Source organism: Prenolepis imparis, unplaced genomic scaffold (genome assembly GCF_030444845.1).
Source record: "Prenolepis imparis isolate NDT839.2.m4 unplaced genomic scaffold, iyPreImpa1.0 SCAF_5, whole genome shotgun sequence".
Taxonomy (NCBI): domain Eukaryota; kingdom Metazoa; phylum Arthropoda; class Insecta; order Hymenoptera; family Formicidae; genus Prenolepis; species Prenolepis imparis.
In genome coordinates, this window is record NW_028141163.1 from 8,345,164 (window position 1) to 8,368,753 (window position 23,590).

Sequence of the window (23,590 nt, forward strand, 5' to 3'; positions counted from 1 at the left end):
AAACGTACAATCAACTATGCTATTTTATATGTTCATTGAGTGTCCCGTTTAGTCCGTAACAGCGACTGCAATTTTTGCAGATATGGAATATACTGTAATGTACTAGTTGCGACGTCTGCATATTCTCTGATTACTATGTATGCACATATATACATATTTTGTTACGTACAAATATCCCAGATCTCTCAAAATCCTTTTAGCCACACATGTTCTCCACAAATTTCAAATCTAATTTCTATGTAATGGAAATCTGACAAGATCAGTCGATGCAACTTCTTCTTTATTGACATTAAGCTTTTGCGCGACATTTCAACAATGCGCTTTTAAAATTAAATGTTTATTATAATTTATAAGATATAAATTCGAAAACGTACTATTACCATTTTAGCAACGTGTATTTTTTAAATACATAATTTCTTGAAAATTATTCTATTTTTAATATTAAATAATTTTATAATTATTATATTTGCTCGTAAGAGAATTTATTAAAGAATATATGAGGCGTTGAGCGCCAAAACGATCTAACTCACGTTTTTTAATAAATTGAATTAACCATCCCAAGGTTCCTTTTTCCTACAACTAGCAATAGAAAAACTTAACTCACTGATTTTAAACTTCTGTGCTAAATTACAAAGTTAAGCGAAAATAAATAGTGTACAAACACGATGGTATCAATAAATGTATCAATTCTTTAAACTTCAATATCTTATAACTATAAAAATGGGATTAAACCTTTTTGGCGCTTCACATCAGTAAAGTTAAGATCGTGGATTTGTGGAACATCCTATATATGACATTGTTATCAATAATCTCTCACTCCTATTTCCGCTCATACTCACGCTGCAGCAAAACGAAATAATATCGATATCCAACAGCGAGCCACAACGTGCTGGTCTTTTGCCTGAACCGCAGGATTTAAATAATATCTATTATATGTATATATACATTGTGGGACCGCGAACTGTTTGTCCTGTTGTAACCCAGCGATCGGCATTTCCGCGTGGAACCGCCACCTCTTTTTCTCATTCCAGCAACGCAGGTAATCGAAATTTATTTTTGTTCTATCGGTAATATTTCCTTCGACACGAAGGGACAATGTTTGCGGATATATTATTATTTTCACCGGCGCGGCGGCGCGATGCAGTGACGTGCGAAAAAATGGTTTCCGCTCTCGCGGATATCGCGGATATATGAGCAACTTATTTTGCGAACGATCTTCGGCGACGCGGAATAACGGGAGCGACGCATCGATGAACCGCGAAGAATAGAACGGCTAAAATTGCCTGTAAAGGTTATTAACCCATTCAATCCTGAATTTATTTTTCATATTAAAAATAAATTTCCTCTATCTTCATCGTGTAACAATAATGTCATATTTAATCATGTTTAAATGGAAGCAAATGTTGATAACGAAATTTGAATCATTAAAGATAAAATTATATTATAATACACATTTCTCTATTCTGTGGTAAATATGTTAAATTATTCTTGCGTATAAATTGAAGAAATTATACGACTGAAAGAATACTGCAAAATAAAGCTGCGTTATTGTATTTTTTTTTACAAATTTATTAACTGCTAATTATATAGTTTTATTTGAATGTATTTTTTATCTGTAATTATTAAATGTATTGTTAATTATACGCATGTTATATGCATTTATACATTGTTAATTATATGCATATATGTTGTTTATTACAAAAAATAATTTTTGCGAAAAAGATATTAGAAAATTATTGATCTATGAGAGAACAAAATATTATAGAAATATAATGAGATGAATAAATTTGGTAATACCATTGTACATCACCTTAAAGTGATCGATAACCGTTGCTTGCGATGACTGAGATTGATGATATATTTGTTTACTACAGATATACTATTACTACGGTATATTGCAGACATAATTATCAGACAATTACGGTATAGGATAATATATGATGTATTTCTGTAGGTATCTCTCTCTCTCTCTCTCTCTCTCTTGATTCATTTATTAACTATATTTATTAAAATCTAAATTAATATACAATGATATTGAGATAGATTACTAAGCTGTAAATTAATAATGCGTCAGTCGATAATATTGTATTATTTATACATACATACTTAGGTATTAATAGTGTGCTAAATTTCGAAACTTACTCGTAACGGTGTCATGCACGTATAATGTATTCTAAATATTTAGTAGAGTACAGTATTTAATACTATATTTAAATTAACAAATAGCTCACATGTAGCGAATAAACTTTTGTTAATATTACTTGATTGTTCCCGATATTGCTTAGAGGGATGATTAATATCAGTATTACAATATTTGGAACATTATGCGATTTTTTACAATTAAAATTTAAATATAAGTCTTGTTTTAACTCAACAATTAATTTAGCAATATATTGACTATAGTATCAAACCATGAAGATGAATTAAAATGTTAAATCTTTCGTTTAAATTAAGCAGTAATAAATAATTGAAAATTAATGTTACTGATTTAAGTTCAGAAATTATCGAATCTTTTTTTATCAATATCTTTTTATATCAGATTAAAATCATATAATTTTATAAAAATATTTTCTTTTTAAGATTTATTTGATATGTCTTATTTCTCTATCAAACTATATGTTAAATCAAATATTTATATAACATATATGTTTGATAGGAATTTGTATTTGTTTTATAAGCAAGATTTTTAATAATATAAGATTTTTGTCGAAATTAAGTAAAACATGAAATAAAATGTTAAGATAAAAATATTTATAATTTTTTCACATTGTTCTAAAACTTGGGAAAACCATGATTTGATGTTCAAAATTGATTGCGACATTAATGTGAAATACGTACCTAAATAGAAACTCTGCTTTGAAAATAATTTTTAATACGAATAATAAAACATTATATTAAAATATAGATATCACACTATCCTTTAATCTATATTTATATTTTGATTAAAGTAATATTGTTAAAAATTTTAAATTTTTTGATTATTTTTAAGAAAAATGTTAATAGTTGTATATGGAATATAAGGTTTTCTTCTAGTGGAAGGAAACGGATTGTAAATATAAGAATTAATAAGAGCCATTAATAGAAGCACCAGTTTACCATCGACGCTGTGCAAATTATTTCACCGTGCATACGTGCAAGCAATGAATTGCGATCGACGTGGAATCGTGCTCAACATACTCGGTAATCGCACGTGGATTAACGCGATACGCGGCTTCCGCGGAGTGTAAAATGAATAATTAATATATTCAAATGAAACGTACTTAAACTCTATACAGCCACTCATCCACCCACCCTTCCACCATCCTAATATGTAATTCTCATCCACGACGTGAGCGAACGTACATACCCTCGCGCGCATTACCATTACCATCGATCGCGTAAACAGCAGTCTTTGCGACCGAATCCCTGGGTGAAGGGAACGGATAAGGGAAGTAATCTTTTCTGTGAGTCAAATGCGCGCCGAGCAAGACGATGATAATACAAGCTTTTTTTCTCCGGAAGCGTTTGCTCGTAGTACACGATGGTTTTTCTCCGGGAAGCAAATGATTGCGCGGCAAGAGAGATAGGCGAAGATAAAGTAAGACAATACACGATGTAAGATAATGTTTCTTTTTTTTAAACTACACGTACATTATACAAATTATTCAAACATTATCGTGTTTTATAAGAAAGAAAGAGAGGAAGAAAGATTTTTTGAATTTTGAATCAACTTTCTCTTAAACAAAAATTTCGAGATCTTAACAATCTTTGTATTATAAATATTTGAAATTGACTTTACGAGAATTAAGTTTTAAACAAACAAATATAGAAGACAAAGTTTTTTATAGTTATCGTTTTATATAATATTTATAAAAATTTTAATTAAAGTGTCGTTTATTAAAATAGTATAAAAAGCAAGATAAAAATGGTCCTGTGTTAAATTCTGATAAAAAAAAGTTGGCCATAAATTTAATGAAGAATTTGCCATTAAAATAATAAACTGAGACTGGATAGTTTTAGATATATTCAATAAAGTCGTGCGTAATCATACGTTTGTGTAATTCTAGAAAAAACGAACTCTGTGATGCTTTTGTGTCTGTCTTACAGTCTATAACAATCCCTTTGTAATTTTTCTAATTAATTAGCAAATGCAAATGCAAAATAGAAAATTTCGCAATTATATATAATATTCAGAATGTCTCTGCAATACCTTTTTATTTATATTATTTATTTGTTCTAGAAGTATTATTAATCAAAAATCCACATAAAAATACGGACGTCCTATACTATATATATATTTGGAGTAAAATTATTTCACTGTTAGTTCTGCACAACATACACAAATAACATAATTATGCATTATTACTCTCTTTCTCTCTCTCTAAACTTATTTGTTTATCTCAATATATCTAGATAAGAACACACAAGATGCGTTTATTAAATATATAATTATGAAACAATAATTGTTAAATAAATATTAATAATAAAATAAATTATATATATGTATATTAATTTTTTTATTATAAAAAAAAATGATTTCTTTTTATTTCTCAATGTCTCATCATGCTAAAACGTGCAAACGTCGTATCTTTTTCTTTTCCAGATTGTTTCATCCAGTGTCTGGATTTTTATTCCGGATGCATTTGCACGTCTCAACGGATGCAGACAGGCAGGTGCCACGTGCACAGATGCAACAATGCAGTTCAGTGCAATGATGCGGCGGATTGTGTGCTCATCATCGGGATTACACATCATCACCTCGATCAGTGGTGAATCGGTGCGCATCGATACGATCTATTCTCGAGGTGATCGAACTGTATCGTACGATGCCTCGCGTCGCAAAGATTTACAGTGTACGACGTACATTTCCGCAAATATGAAATCTCGAGGAGCTCGAACATCGGAAGCTCATACCATAATGACAGGAGTCAAAGTAGTGCATAAAAATCATAGCAGGAACCCTCAACAATCTCGAGAAGATGGTGAATGGAAGATTCTTCATCGAGGTAAAAATTTATTAAAAGTGGGCCATTGTACAGTTTGTTAAGTTATTTTTCATTGAGATAAGTTGTGAGAAAGATCGAAGACTTGGACATTTTTTGCTCATCGCTGTCTGATAGTGAGGAAAATCCATGTGTCGATAAGACAAGACGGGGTGCTGTGATGGCGAAGCCAATAACAGGTTGCAATATAATATCCTTCAGAACTTTATTTACGAAGAAATGCCCTTCTCTTAACGCAAATTTTTATTTTCTCAAAAGCTTGACATAACAGCGACATGAACTTGTTTAAAATATTCTTCATAAACACGAAGTAAATATACAGTTATTATTATTAAAAATGTAATAATAATGATTCATGGTTTATTACAAGTTCGATTATTACAAAATATAAAATATTTGTAAAGTACCTTTAACAATTTATGTATGATAAATGTGTGTTTACGTAAATTATTAAAATATTTCCACTATTCACTAAAGTATCTGAAAATGTACTGTGCCTTTTAATTGATGAACTCTAATTGCTTGGATTTATTACAATTTGAAATATCTTATAAATCTAATTTATTTTGTTTCGACAAAATATTTATCAAATATTTTAATTGTGCATGGTATTAATATTTATTGTAAACGTTATTTCAAAAAATAAAAGACATAATCGACATCGTTAATAGTAGGGTGATATTGAATATTATTAAATATCACAGAAAATTTGGCATGCTTCGCCATTGCAAAAGGAATTTTATGTTTAATGCAATATAAAGTATATGATGTAGAAAATAATGAACTGCAAACAATAAACCATTATTAATCAAATTAAATTGCCCAACTTGCTTAAAACAATAAAGTTATCATCTGTCTGCTTTTTAATTTTTGAAAACAAAGGGAAAAATTTTAAATGCATTCTGATATAAATGGAAATTTAAACAGAAATTTAAAAAGAAAAAAGTAATAAACAAAATTTTTTGTTTATTACTTTTTTTGTTAATTACGATTTTATACGTTTTCTCAATTTTTATGTAGAGTGTGTAGAGAATTAAACTCTCTTTCTTCAATTATTTTATTTAGGCATAACACATGGAATATATGGTAGTCATTTTATATCAACATAATTTCAAGTAAAATTATGTCTAATTAAAACTTTTTTTACAGAAAATTAGTCATGTTTCCTTTTTAATAGAAGATAAAAATTTTTAATGCGAGGAAAGAGAAATGTAAAAAATCTGCTTTCATATTCCAGATGATAACTTTTGCATATAGTGATATTTAATTTTCTTGCTAATTTTAGTTTTTATTTTATGATGCTTTCATTTTTAATTAAGTTTCCAGTGTACTTTAACGTCCTAAAAAATGTTTTAACTTTTAACTATAAAAAAATTATGTAATAAATACAAAAAGGATTAATTAATTAATGTTCGTATGATCTTTTGATTATTATGATTTGCATGACTGCTTTTTGAAAAAATAAAAACTTTTACGTCGCGACTTAAATATCGGAAGTAAACACAGTGACGCTATCGGTTTATTCAGGCATAGTAATCATCACGTCGTTAAATAATTGAGAAGGATCTTCAAACGCGTCGTAGTTGCGAAACGACGAAAAGACGTTTTCCTGTACCATCCTTTTTTCCTCTTTCTCTTTCTCTCTCTCCCTCTCTTACTCCATCTCGCAATTTCATTCCGCGAAACTCCCTTTAGAAGTGCTTCTACACTCAAAATACCGCTGTGAATTATTTGTGTGCCACTCGCCGCACCACGCCAAAACGAAGCAAAAGAGGGTAGAAAGAAGCATAGAAGAGAAACCAGATGAGTTGCATACACGTAGAAGAACGTAAGCGAAACTAACGAACATGCCGCGCGATTTTACGCTCGACCGAATAAACTTGCAGAACCTTGTTATAACTTTCAGGCAATAGGTCAAGTTCGAAATAACTATGCCGAAAAGATGTAACTGTGCAGAGTGTCCTGAAAGTACACAGTCCTATCTGAGATTCAATCTCCGCAATTGACGTGAGAAGAATGCAATCTCTGCGAAAATTATGATAAAAAAATTAACTGTTTAATTAAACAAAAAAAGTATAATATGTTAATTTATAATTTCAACATATCTGATTTAATATTAAATAATTTTATTGTTTTTAACAAATTATTTAGAAAATATTATTTTCAATAAAACTTATAATGGTTATTAACGGTTTAAGGCAAAAACTTTTACAAATTAAAAATGCTACATAATCGAGCAATATTTATATTCATTATTTAAACAATATATGGCCGTTTTACTGCTCGCTGATGATTGAGTTTTTGTTTTTAAATCAGATAGTAAATCGGCTGCTGGAAAACGCGTTAATTATCATGGTGACGTACGTTTCACTTAAAAAAAAGTGCCATACAATCGACATGTGCAGCCAGTTAATAAAAACACACGCGAGCAAAATAATCTCGTGACGCTCAATGGCTATCGTCACTTTGATAATCTCCGATGCATATAGATACGCGATTGACGCACGAAATCAGTGCGTTTTTGCATTTAGTGCATATCTTTGCATTTGACGTTAAGTCTATCTATATTTTTAAATGAGAAATGTATTGCACACAAGCAGAGATATATTTTCAAATTATATTTTTATTTTATTTTTTGGAAATTTGAGAAATTTTAAATTTTTATCTTGAAATTTATCTAGTTAGCTACATTATGTTAATAAATAATGCAGAAATGGACATTTTTTTCATGGAAAAGTAGAGACTAGAAGTAGGAAATAAATATTTTGTTAATGAAGTCTCTTTGGGAGGAGTGCATGTACTGCGTAACAAGTACAGATTTGTATGGTACTTTTCACAGTATAAAAGTACTCTCTCGCGTGCAGCGCGTTCAGGACACCATGTACAGAATATGAAAGAGGATGGGTCCAATTTGGATATAGCCGAGGAGGATATTTCTCTTCTTGCCGAGGAAGTACCCGTCCTCTTTTCTCTTCTTTCTGTTAGTTATCTTACTGCAATATGGCATATTTCTTTACTATTCAAAGCCGACTATTCAATATTCGCGATACGTATTGACGTAAGTGCCAACAAGAATTCGTTACCTGTTTGCTAAAAAGCAGCCAAAGACTCGACCTAGTTAACAGAAAGACGTGTAATTTTTCGCACAAATGGTCTGATCTTTCACAGAATATTTAATTGCATTTCAAATACATTTTTTTCTACTGGAAAGCATTTTATGTCATTTAATAAGAACACCTTTATCCGAAGGTGATGAAGCTAATAATTTGTTTTATATAGCGACAAAATGCTCTGACTCGCGATATATAAATTATATATAAATCTGTGATAATAATCCTTTTTAAAATATTTCATCGAGATTATGATTTAAAAATCTATGATCTTATTATTAAGTCGCTTAAATCTTATAATGGAAAGAGTGAATTCTAATTTATTTGTAATTAATTTTTAAAGTAATTGAGTCTCTCTCTTAGCAATTGCAAAATTTACACTACACAATATTGTTGTGTATAAGATTATTTTCTTATCAATAATAATTGTATAAAAACAATTTATTTTAATCGATTAAGATTTTCTGTATTTTGCATTATTACATAATTATTTTAATTAAAAATACTTTGCTTTCCGTGAAGAAATACGTGTTAAATACATATTTTAGGAGAAATGCAAAAATAATCGAATTCTTGCGATTTGCCTTCAAGTTCCCTGATAAAGATTATAAAGATGTCATGGATATGCATATAGTTATTTCACGATAGTTATTTAATCAACTGCAATTTTTACATTTGTAAAATAAAACCAAAGAGCGAATAATATCGGACATTTTCCAAATTGGACCATTCTACTTATGTGTTATCGCATTACTTATCGAAATTATTGTACATCGGATTACCAAGAAACTTGTGATGTGTGGAAACGTATCAAACGAATCGCGACGTACGTTAAGAGAAGTTTTATCTATATTCGTAATATATTATATATATATATATGTATATACATATACACATATATACATATATAGTATATATATATACATATAGATATATATATGTATATTATACATAGACTCAATCACGATAAGATATATTTTTATATGTAAATACGGCGTTTTTCTTCTTGTTATCTTATTAATATTTTGTGGAGGTGGTAGACAGAAAATAATAAAAAATCTCGATCGAAGATTTACGAAGTGGCGAAAACATGTCCGTCAAGAGAGTCATATAAGTCGTATATTATCTCACATACACAAGGGAAGATTATGAGCAATGTGCGAGGAGAGAACAAAGATGCTTGATATCCTGTAGATATCCTGTGATTATTAGGCACGATCGGTACTTCTTCTTTTGTTCATTATCCACTTGTTGATCAGTAGATTAATTAGACTTGTCTACCACAATAATCAAGAATAAGTATCGTAACAATGTTTCAGATATAACTTTTCAACGATTCTAAGATTATTGCGCGGAGAAAATTTCCGTGAAACTTATTACTGCCACTAGAGAATATATTCGACAGAAAAAGAGAAAGACAGAAAGAGGAGAGAAGAGAGAGAGAAAGAGAGAGAGAGAGAGAGAGAGAGAGAGAGAGAGAGAGAGAGAGAATATTAAAGTATAAATTAAATTGCAATAATAGAGATGGTTGTAATATTGTTTTATTATATGAAACTAAATTTTAACAAAATCAAAGTTCTTGACACAATTTGTTCGAAATTCGAAATAGAGTCAGTTAAAAATATTTCAAAATTATTGGCCATAAAAAAATTTTTATAAAAATGTACATTTTAATGAAAATTATTCGTATATCATATTTTAAAGTAAAAATATGTTATTTTACAATTCATTATTTTAATAAAAATATAGCAGCGTAAGAAATGCAGAAATAAAAAAATTGAGCTCTACCAGGCAAAATATTTTAATACTTTATAATGTTTCAAGACACAAAATAGAAAAATTGTATTTAAAAAATATTAGATCTTAATATTTAATTTTTTTAATTCCTTCTTCGTGAATAATATTTAGTTTCTTATTACAATATGACGTTTCTTTTCTCTTTGATAGATTTATTATACAGTTTGGGTTGATATTTCGAAGGGGCGAACGCTTGAACGCATATGAATCATGTAAATAACTTCATTAATAATAGACGAACCGCTAGCTCGATTTATCTCGATATATACTGATCTTGTCAGATTTCCTAAGATCTAATTATTCGATAGAATTACTTTATAGGGTGTCGTTGTAAGGATTAATCGTTTTGCAACGAGAAATCCTGATACGAGTCGCAACCAATTCTCTCTTATCACCGGTATCATTCCGAGCCCTAGATCATCCTTATCAACCGCCGTTTCACACTGCCATGTTATCAGTCGAATGTACCAATCGTGCCTAACACTGTTATACGGCAGTTATACGTATACGTAGAGCGAATTTTTCGTATGCGATCTCTAGATGCTTCAAAAGGATCGAACGAAGAATGCTTGTCTTGAACGTTTGGAGATATCAAAAGGGATATTTATAGTACGTTATATACAGTATTCAAATATCTTTGAAAAGAATTCGCATTCTATGATAGACGAAAAATATGTGAGAATGATCCTTATGGAATATCCTTTATTGCAATCAATTGGCTGAGAAATATTTAATATTCTGTTGAAAGTAATTCCGAGTTATCGAAAGTGCAGACGAATAAACGAAATTACTAGAAAATTATATAATATCTCTGAATAGCGTGAATAAAACGTTTTTTTTTATGTCAAGTTAATTTAGAAATATTGCATAATAAATACATTACAACATTTATTGCACAACGTGTAATAAATCGAATTTATGAAACGTAGATTGTCATTAAAACTGCATTTTTATTATTTAAAAAAATCTAGAATTCTTAAAAATTCTTTTAAATTCTTACAAATTCTCGTTAAAAATTTGAACAAAAATTTAAACTACTCGTCACAAAGCCTAACTTAAAGCTTAGAGCTTAAAAGCTCTACAGAATATTTTTCATCAAAAAGTCAAATCAAACATTTCTGTCGTCAGTGAAAGATGAAACATTTTAATTTAAAAAGTTTGTACAGTTGAGGGATTTTACTCATATTTACAATATCACGTCGACGAGTTTACTTTGTACTTAAATCAGTCGCACATCATATTGCGATATCCGCTTAAAACGTAACTATAAAGATAAAAAGAAAGAAGAAAAAAAGAGAAAAAAAGAATAAAATCCGTGAGCCAATTTGGATGAAGGAAATTTCAGCTATTTCGCAGTTGGTCGGTTACAGTAAAACGAATTTCCCGATCGATTACTGTTGTCTTCTTTTTTTCTTTTATCTTCTTCAATCTGTTCACTTCTCTTCGCAAATTGCGATGGAAAAAGTTCGTCGCATTGGGGTGTATATAGGTTAAACAATATTAGTGCCCATTTCAAAATTTGGAGATGTGCACCTTGAATTACGCCGACGTCCCTCCCGAGAATCCCTTATTTTAAATATTGTAATCATCCTCAATTGATAAATTTAATTATATGTTAAATTAATATTTAATTTGAGCAACATAATTATTATGAAAAATTGGACTAGCCGATCAATCTTAATTATTTAGGAATAGTAAATTTTATTTTTTGATAGGGAGTTAATAAATTAATTAATTAATTCATTTATTAATTTATATATGTACCAATACTAATTTTTAATAGTAGTTTAATATAATAATTTAAAATAGTTTATAATAAAACAATCAGATATCAAGCATGTATCAAATATAAATAATACTAATATTAAGAAGGAATATAATTTTTATTTTTATTAATAATATTTTTTTTTTGCTTGGGAAAAAATGTCACGTCATTGAACTTGTGATCTTTTGTCACGCTTTGTACTCTGCAATGGTTTAACGCCAATAAAAACTGCTTTACGGAACGTTCTATCTAAAAGTAACAGCTGTCACGCTACGATATAAATATGCATGTCAGTCATTCAGTTTTCGAAACTCGTTATGTATAAAAAGGAAATAAAAAAAGGAAAAAAAAAATAGTAAAAGTCTTTTATAGAAATTGCCGTAGAGAAAACTTTCAAAGCGGAGCAGACAACTCAATCGCGAAAATTCTCAGTTTGCAGAGTTCTCAAGAGCGGACTACGCATGTGCGCAGTCGAGCTCGTGATAAATCCTACAGTTCCGGTGACTACATGCCCGGTTTTTCCCGCACGTTCTACTTCCGTAGCGTGTAAAAAAATCCGACCGGCTGACAAAGTTTGGACGACGCGATCCGACGATCGTCGAGCTTGCGCCAACGCAACGAACTGGCCGATCCGGGTCACTTTTTGACCAGCTGCAATTGCACATTCTTTCCGCGGTTTCGTTGACCTGCACACGATCTCCCTCTGTCGCTCGCATTTTTCTCGAATACCTTTCACGAGACGAATTTTGATCGTAGAATCAAGTTTTCCGCGCGATGCCAATTTGAAACTGCTATCGATCGAAGAGAAGTCGATTGAAATGTTTATTACGAAAATTACGAAGTAAAAGGATATAAAAAGAAGCCTTTAGTTTGTTTGTTTTAAAAAGAATATAAAAATTTTAATAAATGAAATTTTTTATAGGGTAATTTATTAACTTTTTCTCGTGCAAATATACATTTTATAATTGATATCATTTTTAAAAAATTAGATTTAATTAAATTTATAAGTGAAATAAGATTAAAAAGAGAGATGCGTGTGTATGTGCATTAAGTTAATAAAAAGTTAAACGAAATCTACTGATTACAAGTTCTTTTTGAACCAACGTTAACAAACGTGGACGGACAAGAGAAACATTTCTGTGAATAGGAACATCGGCGAATTTGCGAAATGCATTTCGGCTCACTCAGTCTTGTTTCATCTCATCCGTATATCGGGCACTGAAATTTTAAGTCCTCAATTACATTGACGCGAAAGTCAACGTCGACGATGTTTCTGTGGGCGTATGTACATACATACGAGCGTCACATGGGAACTGTCATTGCGAACGGATGCATCGGACGTATCAACGGGAGTTGCATAACATTGCGGAAGGCGCGAGCATCGTAAACAAAATGATCCTACGTAATAATAGAGACCGTGTCCGTGTCGTGGAAACTTTATGACAGAATTGAAATGGCATCGCGATGAAGATCCGCCATCGAGTTCGAGATCCTCTCTCATATCGGATGTACGTCTTCGCTGGTTTATAACTCGCAATCGTTTCCGCTCTAGTCTAGGATTTTTCTAATTCGAATTGCGTGACGTACATATGTATAATCATGGGAACCACGTTTTGCCAATTTTAACTTTCCGATACGCGGAAATATCGTTGGGAGATGTTACCAGTTTATCAAATATATGATATTTAATATATCTACTATAATAATTATTCCTTTTTTTTAAATTGTAAATTATAAGGATACGTATGTATGTGCAAAGGCATAAATAATGAGAATGATATTACTTTTATTTGTGTAAATATTTTTTTCTTTCGTGAAATTGTGCTTCAAGCATTGGGAATCAGGAAAACATCATAAAGAATATTTTTTAAAGAATTTGGATGTTATAAAATTATTATAACGATTAAAATTTTTAAAAAAATATTATTACTTAATATTTGCAATAAGAGACAGAAAGCCTATTGCGCTCTTTAGAATTAAAAAAAATTAGTAGAAAATATTTTTAAAATATTATTGTCTTGTTATATATAAATAATATTTTATCATATGTTATATTAAACTGTTATTATATATGATTATTTATATTGAAGGAAAATTTTGATGAGAACAGAAATTATTAATTATATTAATACATATTGAGAAATTACAAATTATATTATATTTAATTTTGTAATGATCAACCATCTATAATGAACCAAAAATATGTATAACAGAGATATGAAATATATATTATGTACGACAAAAAAATAATTTATAATCAATGACTGTTTAATTTTTATGATAGCATTTATGGGAATATACATCAAACATCGATGAAGCGACAGAGACCTGGCACGTTGCTCGAATCAGTCGTGTAAAGGACCGATATAAACTAGTCATAAGTTGTATAACTGTTTATACATATAAACCCGTACTCTCTCAGATATGTTAATATTTAAGTAATATATTAAGATCCCTCGCACTTACATCACCGCTGTAAATTACGAGTCGAGAATTAATCAACGCGCTCACGATCAAACGGGGCGCATTTACTTCAAAGCTGTATATGTAAAGCAATTGTGGGTTATTAAATAAACAGTTTGGAAGCACACAAGTATGAGCGTTTCAGGAATGTTTTATCCCAATCCCCCCGAGCAGACGACAATATTAAATAGGTAGCTCAATGAAATTGCTAAGTATACATAAAAATGTATATTATCACACGTTGTTTAAATGATTATTATGACATAAAACATAATTATTTTAATTTTCTAGAAAACTTCTAGAAAAAAGTTTTAGAAGCATATTTTGATATGTATGAATTTATGAAAGTGCATAATTATTTTTACATGAATATTGTCTAAACTTTGTAACATATGATTATATATAAATTAAAAGAACAAAATGCTATATTATATCGCACATTTTTCAGAAAGTTAGAACTTAAACCTTAAAAAAAATTATATCAAATAATAAATAAAAAAATAATATCAAAAAATAATTATTTTTCTTGAAAAAAGAGATCTGTTTTCTATGTCAAAGGTATTCGTATTTCATCTTTATGTGTTTTCAGGATTGATACACATGGGATAGAATTTAGCACATTGCACATTGCGATAAGAAATCCTATGGAAAATTCAATACGCTCGAAGGAAAGTATGCAAAGAATGAAATCCACGATTACGTAAATGCGCACTAGTCTTCGAAGAAGCCGCATATTTCACTGTAGTAATTTTATTAATCTTGCTCTTGTATTAGCTTATAAAAGTAAAAAATGTTTTTGCCCATTTCTATTTTATTTACATAATAATTAAAGAAAATTATAATAAAATATAGATAAGCAAAAAATAAAAAAAAGAAACTTTGACGATGACAAATGCAGTTTAATAGCTTTTTATCATAAAAATATTGGGATTTATTAAGATATGTTACACAAAAAATCGGTGAGGTATATTTTGTTTATTTGTTATTAATTTTTTGTAAAGATTATAGAGAAAATGCAAGATTTTTTCCGAGAATCTTTCAATAATGGAAAATCTATAATTTTTTACTTACTACATTTAATTAGTGTTTTATTTGCGTGCATGTGTAGGGTGCATATGCTAATTAAATTAATTTTTTACTAGCCATCGATCGTATTTACTTCCTGATGTTATGTATCTTCATCGTATATTAATATCACGATAGTTACGCGACATGGCAATGAAAAAGAGCGATTTTCGATTCATGATCCATATATCATAAAGTTTCTTGTTTAAGAAAGTCATTAACTTTTTTTATCTATTTAAATTACTATGTCTCAAAAGATGTAATTTTCTCTTAATATTATTATTACAATGTTTTAAAATAAAATTTAATAAATATGTACCTAATAGCGAGCTGCGTGCAATATGTTTTCAACGCAGTAATATTTAAAAAATCATTTTTTAAGTGACAAAAGTTAACAAAGATTTTATTTCATAAAACGTGTGTGTTGTATCGTGACACCCTGTCACAATTTTATATAAGACACTCCCTCTATGTAACTATGTAACTATGTTCGTAAAGTACATACATAAAGTCCGTCCGTTTAAGAGCGATGCTGCTTAATACAGCCGGTAGCGGATTACGCACGAATGTGCGCATCGCACGGTGACGTCGAGTGCACTCGAGGACAATGCAAATTGTTGACGGGGAAGGATGAGAGATGATAAATATTCACCGGCTAAAATACTTGTCGATTAATCAAACGCGGAAGAATGCAGATACATCTGCCTGGCATCGTTTCGGCTTCAGCCGTTGCCATTGTTCCGCTGCTTCTCTAATTGCCGGCATTTGTTTGGCAAAAATGCGCGATCAAAAATCAAAAGTCTTTTAAATATCGATTTACCATAAAATTATCATAAAATTAAATATTTCAAATAGTCACGGACAAATATATTTGATGAAACTGCATATTACATTTATAACTTGAATATCTTAATGAATATTTAATTTATTAATCACATCAGTAAATCATAATAATGATAAAACGTAAAATGATATAACATATAATCTTATTTCTGTAAATTTTCACTAGTTTTGAGTTTCTGTGATCGCATATATTTATTAATAATAAATATAATATCAATAAAATTGTAATATATAATAATCAAGCAAATGCAAATGCTTAATCAAATGCAGAAGAATACAGTTGAATTTTATTTTTAAAACAAATTTTTGTGATAAATTCTCGTTTCAGGTGAATGTGTATACTTCAAAAAAGTGCATTCCTGCAGTAGCACAATATTGTTGAACTTTTTGTTCAAATACTTGGGAATACGCGAATATAAAGTCGCCAAACGCACAAACGACAGACAAATTGTTGGTATATATAATATTTAGTAAGCCATCGTAAATCGCACAGAGAGATTTCTCTCTCACATCCATAAATGGCTAGTTCTAGCCGTGTAACGCAACTATTTGCACGCCGTGTGTACTAAAAATAAAACGGCTTTTAAATCCAAATATCAAACTTTTGGCATGGCACACAAAAAAGGGCAATGTTGACGTAATGCGATATTGATTTTCTACTCCATTCTCATTTTTATATAAACAAAGAATTTTAATTTTTCCTGCAAATAAGACTTATAACTTGATGTTTGTTCTTCTGATAAACTCGGTGCACTTTTTTAAATATTTGTAAGACAGATTTTAGGCCAAAATACGAGACATTCAACTTGCGAATATGAAAATTAAGGAAAACTTACGCGTATTATGTATTTTGCGATTTGCGTCAAACTTATCAAAATCAATAATTCAATTTGCGCTAATCGTTTTACTAGATATGTTTAAAATTAAACATCCGATATTATCGATAGGTCACGCATTTCTCTGCTTATAATAATCGCGATTAGTTTTTCAGGTTAATTTAAAATTTAATTTATATTAGATATTAAATATTGAAACCATTAGAGGATGCGAAAAGATAATGTGCAATAAAATTCTATTAATAAACAAAAAAAGTATAAATTAGATCCCTTTCTAAAAAAAGGCATATTAAGTTGATTCTCACAAGTATTGTTGCCTCTTTTCCGTGATACTGATTGACTGTCTCAATTCGCATTGTGCGTTATATTCGTAGCATCGAGAGGCTGTCATCGCGAGAGTTAGCAGTTTGATAGTTTGTTCAAAATAAAATTAAATAAAATAATATGTTTTAAATAATATGTTACAATACTTTAAACTCAATTAATATTTTTGACAGTTATCAGCTGATTTCTGTCAAAAAATATTAAGTTACTATATATATATTATAACATATTATTTACAACTTATTACTATTTAATATTCTTAACATATTATTATTTTAAAATTTAATTAACAAATCAACGCTTTATTAATATTTTTTACAAAAAACAGCTGATTAAAGCGTTAATTTGCTAATTAAATTTTAAAACAATAATATGTAAAAAATATTAAAATAGTAATATTTGGTAAATAATATATTATAATACCTTATCCGCGATTAATATTTTTTGACAGAAATCAGCTGATAACTACCAAAAATATTAATCGAGTTAAAAATATTATAACATATTATTTTATTTTATTTTATTTTATTTTGGACAAACTGTCAAACTATTAACTCTCTCGATGACAGCTTCTCGATGCTACAAATATAACACACAATGCGAATCAAGACAGTCAATATAAGCATCGCGGAAAAGATGCAACAATACTTGTAAGAATGGACTTAACATGCCTTCTTTAGAAAGAGATGTTATAATATACTTTCAAGTCAATTGAAATAAACAATTTCTCACTCACCGATATCTGCAATAGCGGAGTGTAGTACACAGCACACATTGATCTGAAAACAAATAATTCAAATTATGTATATAAATACATGTGTGTGTGGGAAGAGTGTGTGTATGTGTGTGTACAGGGTGTTTTAAAAATCTGGAAACGATTGAATATCTCAGTTTAGAAAAAAATTTTAGGTATTTTGCATACCTTATAGTTGCCCCGATGTCGCCTGATGCCTCCCCGGGCCTCCTCCTCCTCTCTTGGTCCATGGTAGCACTCACGACGCTCGCGAATATACGAATAATTACGATCGCCCGACACTTTACACGGCACTCCCGATACGCGAAACTTTACACGGCACTCCCGATTCCCGACTCCCGACACGACGCGTGAATCGCACTGTGTATCGCAATGCTATCTGTAACAAATAAAATACATACATATATTAGAATAATCTTATTATTTCGCATTATAACATACACAATATAAATATGTAAGCTAGAATTAACGATAGATATATCCACGGATCGCAACACATTCGCGCGTGCGAAAACAGATTAAGTTGGGTTATGTTGGCAAAAGATTTTGCATCCAATTTTTCGCGAAATATGCGTTTCGAACAATTACGACTACATATTAACGTTGAAATTATGATATGCGATTGATAAATATTAGAATACAAAAGTTAGAAATCGTTTCTAACGATTATGCTTACTAATTAATCACAGCGGGACGCAGCTCCAACTGCCTGATACTCGCGGCGTTTCGGTAATGGCCGAAGCTACAAACAGCGGCAACTTCATGCTAATAGCGCGCGCGCGATACTATATACATGACTTAAAAAATATTAATAATTAATTAAAACTCGAAGGAGATTCGTTCGAAAAATTATAGCTTTAGAAAGAAAAAATATTAATCGAGAATAAGGTATTATAACATATTATTTACAACGTATTACTATATTTTATAACTTTTACCATATTATTATTTTAAAATTTAATTAGCAAATTATAACATACACAGTATAAATATAAATAGGTAAGCTAGAATATTTAATTAGCAAATTTTATTAATATTTTTTGACAGAAAAATCAGCTGATTAAGAGACATTGAAAAAGAGAATGTCTCTTTCTCCGCAATAATATTTTCTCTCTCGTATTCATAGAAATGTTTTCGAAATGTTTTGTGTATTTGAAGCTTGAATATTGTAAAAAATAATTAATTTGCTATATAATTAATTTGTTGTATAATAATTAATTTGGATAATTTGTCAGTGTATCTACCGAGCAATCACAACGTTTGATTAATGTCTTATATTACTACTGAAAAAAAATTAATTGAAGCTCTACATGACATATATGATTAAAGCGTCAGCTGATTAAAGCGTTAATTTACTAATTAATTTTTAAAATAATGTTATAAAAATTAAAATAATATAATATGTATTAAATAATAGGTTATATAATACTTTAAACTCGATTAATATTTTTGACAGTTATCAGCTGATTTCTGTCAAAAAATATTAATCGAGAATAAGATATTATAACATATTATTTACAACATATTACTATTTTAATTTTTTAACATATTATTATTTTAAAATTTAATTAGCACATTAACGCTCTAATCAGCTGATTTCTGTGAAAAAATATTAATCGAGTTTAAATAACTTTATATTATTTTTTTTAAATATCATTCTTTTTAACATAAAATAGAAGAATGGCGCGCGCGTAACGCGCGCTTGTGTTGTTCTAGATAATTAAAAGCTCAAATAATTTGCAAACAAAAAAAGTTGCAACAATTCCGGATCATCCTGCATACAGACGTTCATAGCGAATTGAAATTATTGGCTTTTGATCGTGAGCCGACCGCTTACCATAATATTGCGATTGCGTAATCCACACTTAATTATGTATGTAAAATAGCAATGTAAAATAACCCAAGCATTTTATACGTTTGTAAATCGCATGTTTAACTCGTTGTACATAGCAATATAACAATATCTGATATATTAGTTGAATTTCGAATTTCTAAGTTTTATTTCTTGTTGCGCTTTAATACTTTCTTCTTATAGATCTTTAATTTTTTAATATTCGATGTTTTATAAATCTTTATAACTAATCCTTCAATTATAATTTCGTTGAGATAAAATTTTTTGAGATAAAGATTTTTCTCTCTTATAACAAATTAAATAAAAAATAAAATTTTATTATTTACTAGAGCAACAAAACGTAATTCATTCGCAGAAAGATCATTTCTATTTATATATAAACGCGGTTTAAGTTCACTACTGCCAGGGCCTCAATTTTATTACAGTAATATGAAAATTTATGCATTTAAAAATCCAAACGGAAACAAAGTACCATAAACGAGAGAGCGAGAAAAGGCGCAGCGGTAGCAGAATGCGAACGACAGTCGAATGCAGAAGAATCTCGACTCTGTATTCCAGACGAAAAATAAAGCAACACGATGGTTGTGCGCGGGTCGCGGATCGCATAACGGCATTATATCGAGTTCATTTGAATTCCGGACGCGTCACGTCGAATATAAAAAAAAAGCCGAAATTAAATCTGGCGCATTCGATGCACCGCGTTGCCCGCGTCCCCGCTGTATTATTCCACAATTCCACCCCTGTCAAACCACCCCTTCTCATCCTGTCTCTTTCTCTCTCTCGTTCTCTCGCTCCTTCACCCCTCATGGACGAGAGTGGCGGATTTATGGTGGCCGGTTAAGAGCGGAATAAAAGCGAACCTCTCTGCCGCTCGTATTCGGCCACTCATAGTCCTCGTCCTAACGTTTATCGCTCGCACTTTGGCCCATGAGGACCACTATTTTTTCAATTGGCTGTAAAATCGATCTTGCCGTAGTAAGATAACGAGGGGAGATTTAAGAGAGTCTTACTCATGCCATAATTTTCTTAATCTAATTTCCTACATTTATTAGAGAACTACAAAATAATTATACTCATTAATTAGATTTTCAAAAACTTTTTCCGATTCTATACTTAATTGTATACTATTTTTTGTTACACTACTAATAAACAATTGTAACTCGCAATATCACCATTTTATTGCCAGTTAGGTAAACGAAGTTGATTGAAATTAATTATTAATTTTCAATCCTCTTCAAATTTTGTTTTAGTTTTATGCTAATTTCATGTTTACTCGCTTAGTTTAATTAACAACAGTTCACCTTTTATATAAAGCTTAATCAAATTTTCTGAATTTGATTTTAATTGTACAATTGTTATTTGTAAAATTTTTCACTTTTTAAATTTTTTTACGCAAATCTCGAAGCTATACAATAATATTCGAGACATGAAATAGCATGTGTCTACTTTAACACGCATCGTTAAAGCATGTTAGAATGAGAGTCAGCGCGTTTAATGTCAGATCAGGGAATCAACTTCAACAGGAACGTGAAAAGTTTATGTGAAAGCGAAACGGAATCACGAGCAAGACTCGCGATCCTTCACGCCGTGATTTGGAGTCGTTTTCGCACGAGATAAAGTGCCGATCGATATGTCCTGGTCGTAGAAAGATTTACGTTTCGCGAGGCATCCATAAAATCGACACCCTCTCACACCGGAACCATCTAATCGGAGTATTTAAGATCGAATCCTCAGCAAGATTCTTCTATGTGCATTCTACTTGCATTCGTGATCCGAAATAAAATGTTCGTATATAAAAACAAATCACTAATTATACGTATTATATTAGGAATAATATATTGCACTCCGAGCGTAATTGAATTTCTATGGAAAATTAAATTCTCGCCCCGTGTAAATTAATTATTAATAGGCCGTATAAGCTCTCGTTAGGCGCCTTAATTATAAAATAATCCTTTGTGATTTTATGTTGCGCTAGATACTTTATTAAAACGGCGAAGATTTTAATGAAATTTTAATGGAAAGTTTAGATAAAAAAGATACACTTATATAATATACTAAAAACATCAATATTCAACAAATATTATAATCAGTTTTATACTAATTTTAAAGCAGTTTTAAATTTACGGAAAATAAATTTTTGTCATGTTAAACGTGTGTACATTATACATACGTATTGCATTTATATTCATTTATTATATCGAATACTTAAATATATATTTTAGAAGAAAATCTTGTTACTACTATTGCTTCGATTATTATTATCTAACACATAAAAGTTTACAGCAGGATAATCGTAATACGATGATAATCGAAACATATACTGTGCAAGAACAACCGACTCGAATAGCAAAATGCGTTATAAAATTCAATGGGACACACAATATAGAAAAATACACATTCCACGTCTTTACTATCGATGAGAAGAATACAAAAAAGTCGTTCTTTGCTGTTTTCGTATACGATCATCTGCACGAGCGTCACTTTTATCACTTAAAAAGTCATTACGTGGACGGTGTGCAAATAAACAGTCGCCAAATGAGTTCGCTAGTGTTTAGTCTTTACAACGTGCTTAAATAAACAATTTCGAAAACCGTGGTCCAGCCATTCTGATTGAGTAGAATAAAAGAGATTTCTTCTGTTTAAATCGCGAATATTTGCTTCTTGCATAGTCAAACAAAGAGATAGATGCAAGACAAAGATGTGCCTAATATTATTTCAAGTCAATCTTTCCTGTCAATAATGAAATTAATTTTTATTTAACTTACAATTACAATTTCATACTCGCGATACTTTATAATCGCGATGTAAAATCCCCCAAAAAGTGTTGCTAGTTAGCTTCCTCATATATATATCTTAATTCCATATTTTCGATATTACATTTCTCAATGCACGCACGTATCAGTCTTGTTGGAATGCTTATTATATTATGAAGCAATGAGAAGGTATCTTGGTGTCGACAGAATGCGAGCGCGACAGTTGATGGCTTCATTAATACGGTAACATCTGCGTGAAAGGTGTCTGTCGGAAATCTCCTGCGAAACTTTGAAATTCGGTTAAGAGCAGAAACATCTCGCTTCTACATATTGCAATGCGAAAATTTCGTACACGTCTTTTGCATGATTCCTTTTTCCTTTATTCTCATACTAAATAATAAATAAAATAATGATATTAGCTAACAAAAATTTAGCAATAGAATAATAAGTTTTCTTACTCGTATATTTCAGAAATATATTTATATATAAATAAAAAAAAGTGTCATTTCCTTTTTATGTAATAATGCGAAACAGTATTACGTCTATATATGTTATACGTTCTTTTTATATGTAGTTATTAATCAAAAGTTAAATTTTTACAATTAAATATTTAATTGATAATAATATTCACAATATTAAATAATTTATCAGATATATTGATACTTACATTGATATGATGTAAATTATTTCTACGCCATCAAACTTTGTTACGCGCGTTTGTGTATAGGTATTTATTTTTAACGAACAAAAAATATTATTAATACTACATTATAAAACTCCAGTTTTATCGTATTACTACTGCAATTACGATCGGTGCGATAGTCACCCGGTTAACGAATGATGCTAATACTTAACACTCCGCCGTCGCGAGAGAGATTTGTCAGTTTGCAATCGATACCTGTCGGTCGATCGTACATCGCGCGATTCCGTCGCGGTTGAATTAATTATACCATCGATCACTTTGTATTCTTTTCCCTGGCGAGCACGTAGCGCTCGTACATCATATTGCGTCACCGGTATGAAAGAGAACAGGACCCGGTTTCGCG

The 23,590-nt window shown here is 30.1% G+C and overlaps 1 protein-coding gene across 4 annotated transcripts in view; it reads left to right on the plus strand.

Annotated features, from left to right (window-relative positions):
* The window catches only part of LOC145936313 (uncharacterized), a 283,300-nt gene that overhangs the window by 222,772 nt on the left and 36,938 nt on the right, over positions 1–23,590 (plus strand). For 3 of the 4 annotated variants that reach the window (XM_083038403.1, XM_083038405.1, XM_083038406.1), the window contains one exon: positions 4,583–5,858. The exons of the other annotated variant lie outside the window; for it this stretch is intronic. The gene's annotated coding sequence lies outside the window, so the exon portion shown is untranslated. Of the gene's footprint in view, positions 1–4,582; positions 5,859–23,590 lie in introns of those variants that run through there. 4 annotated transcript variants of the gene reach the window in all.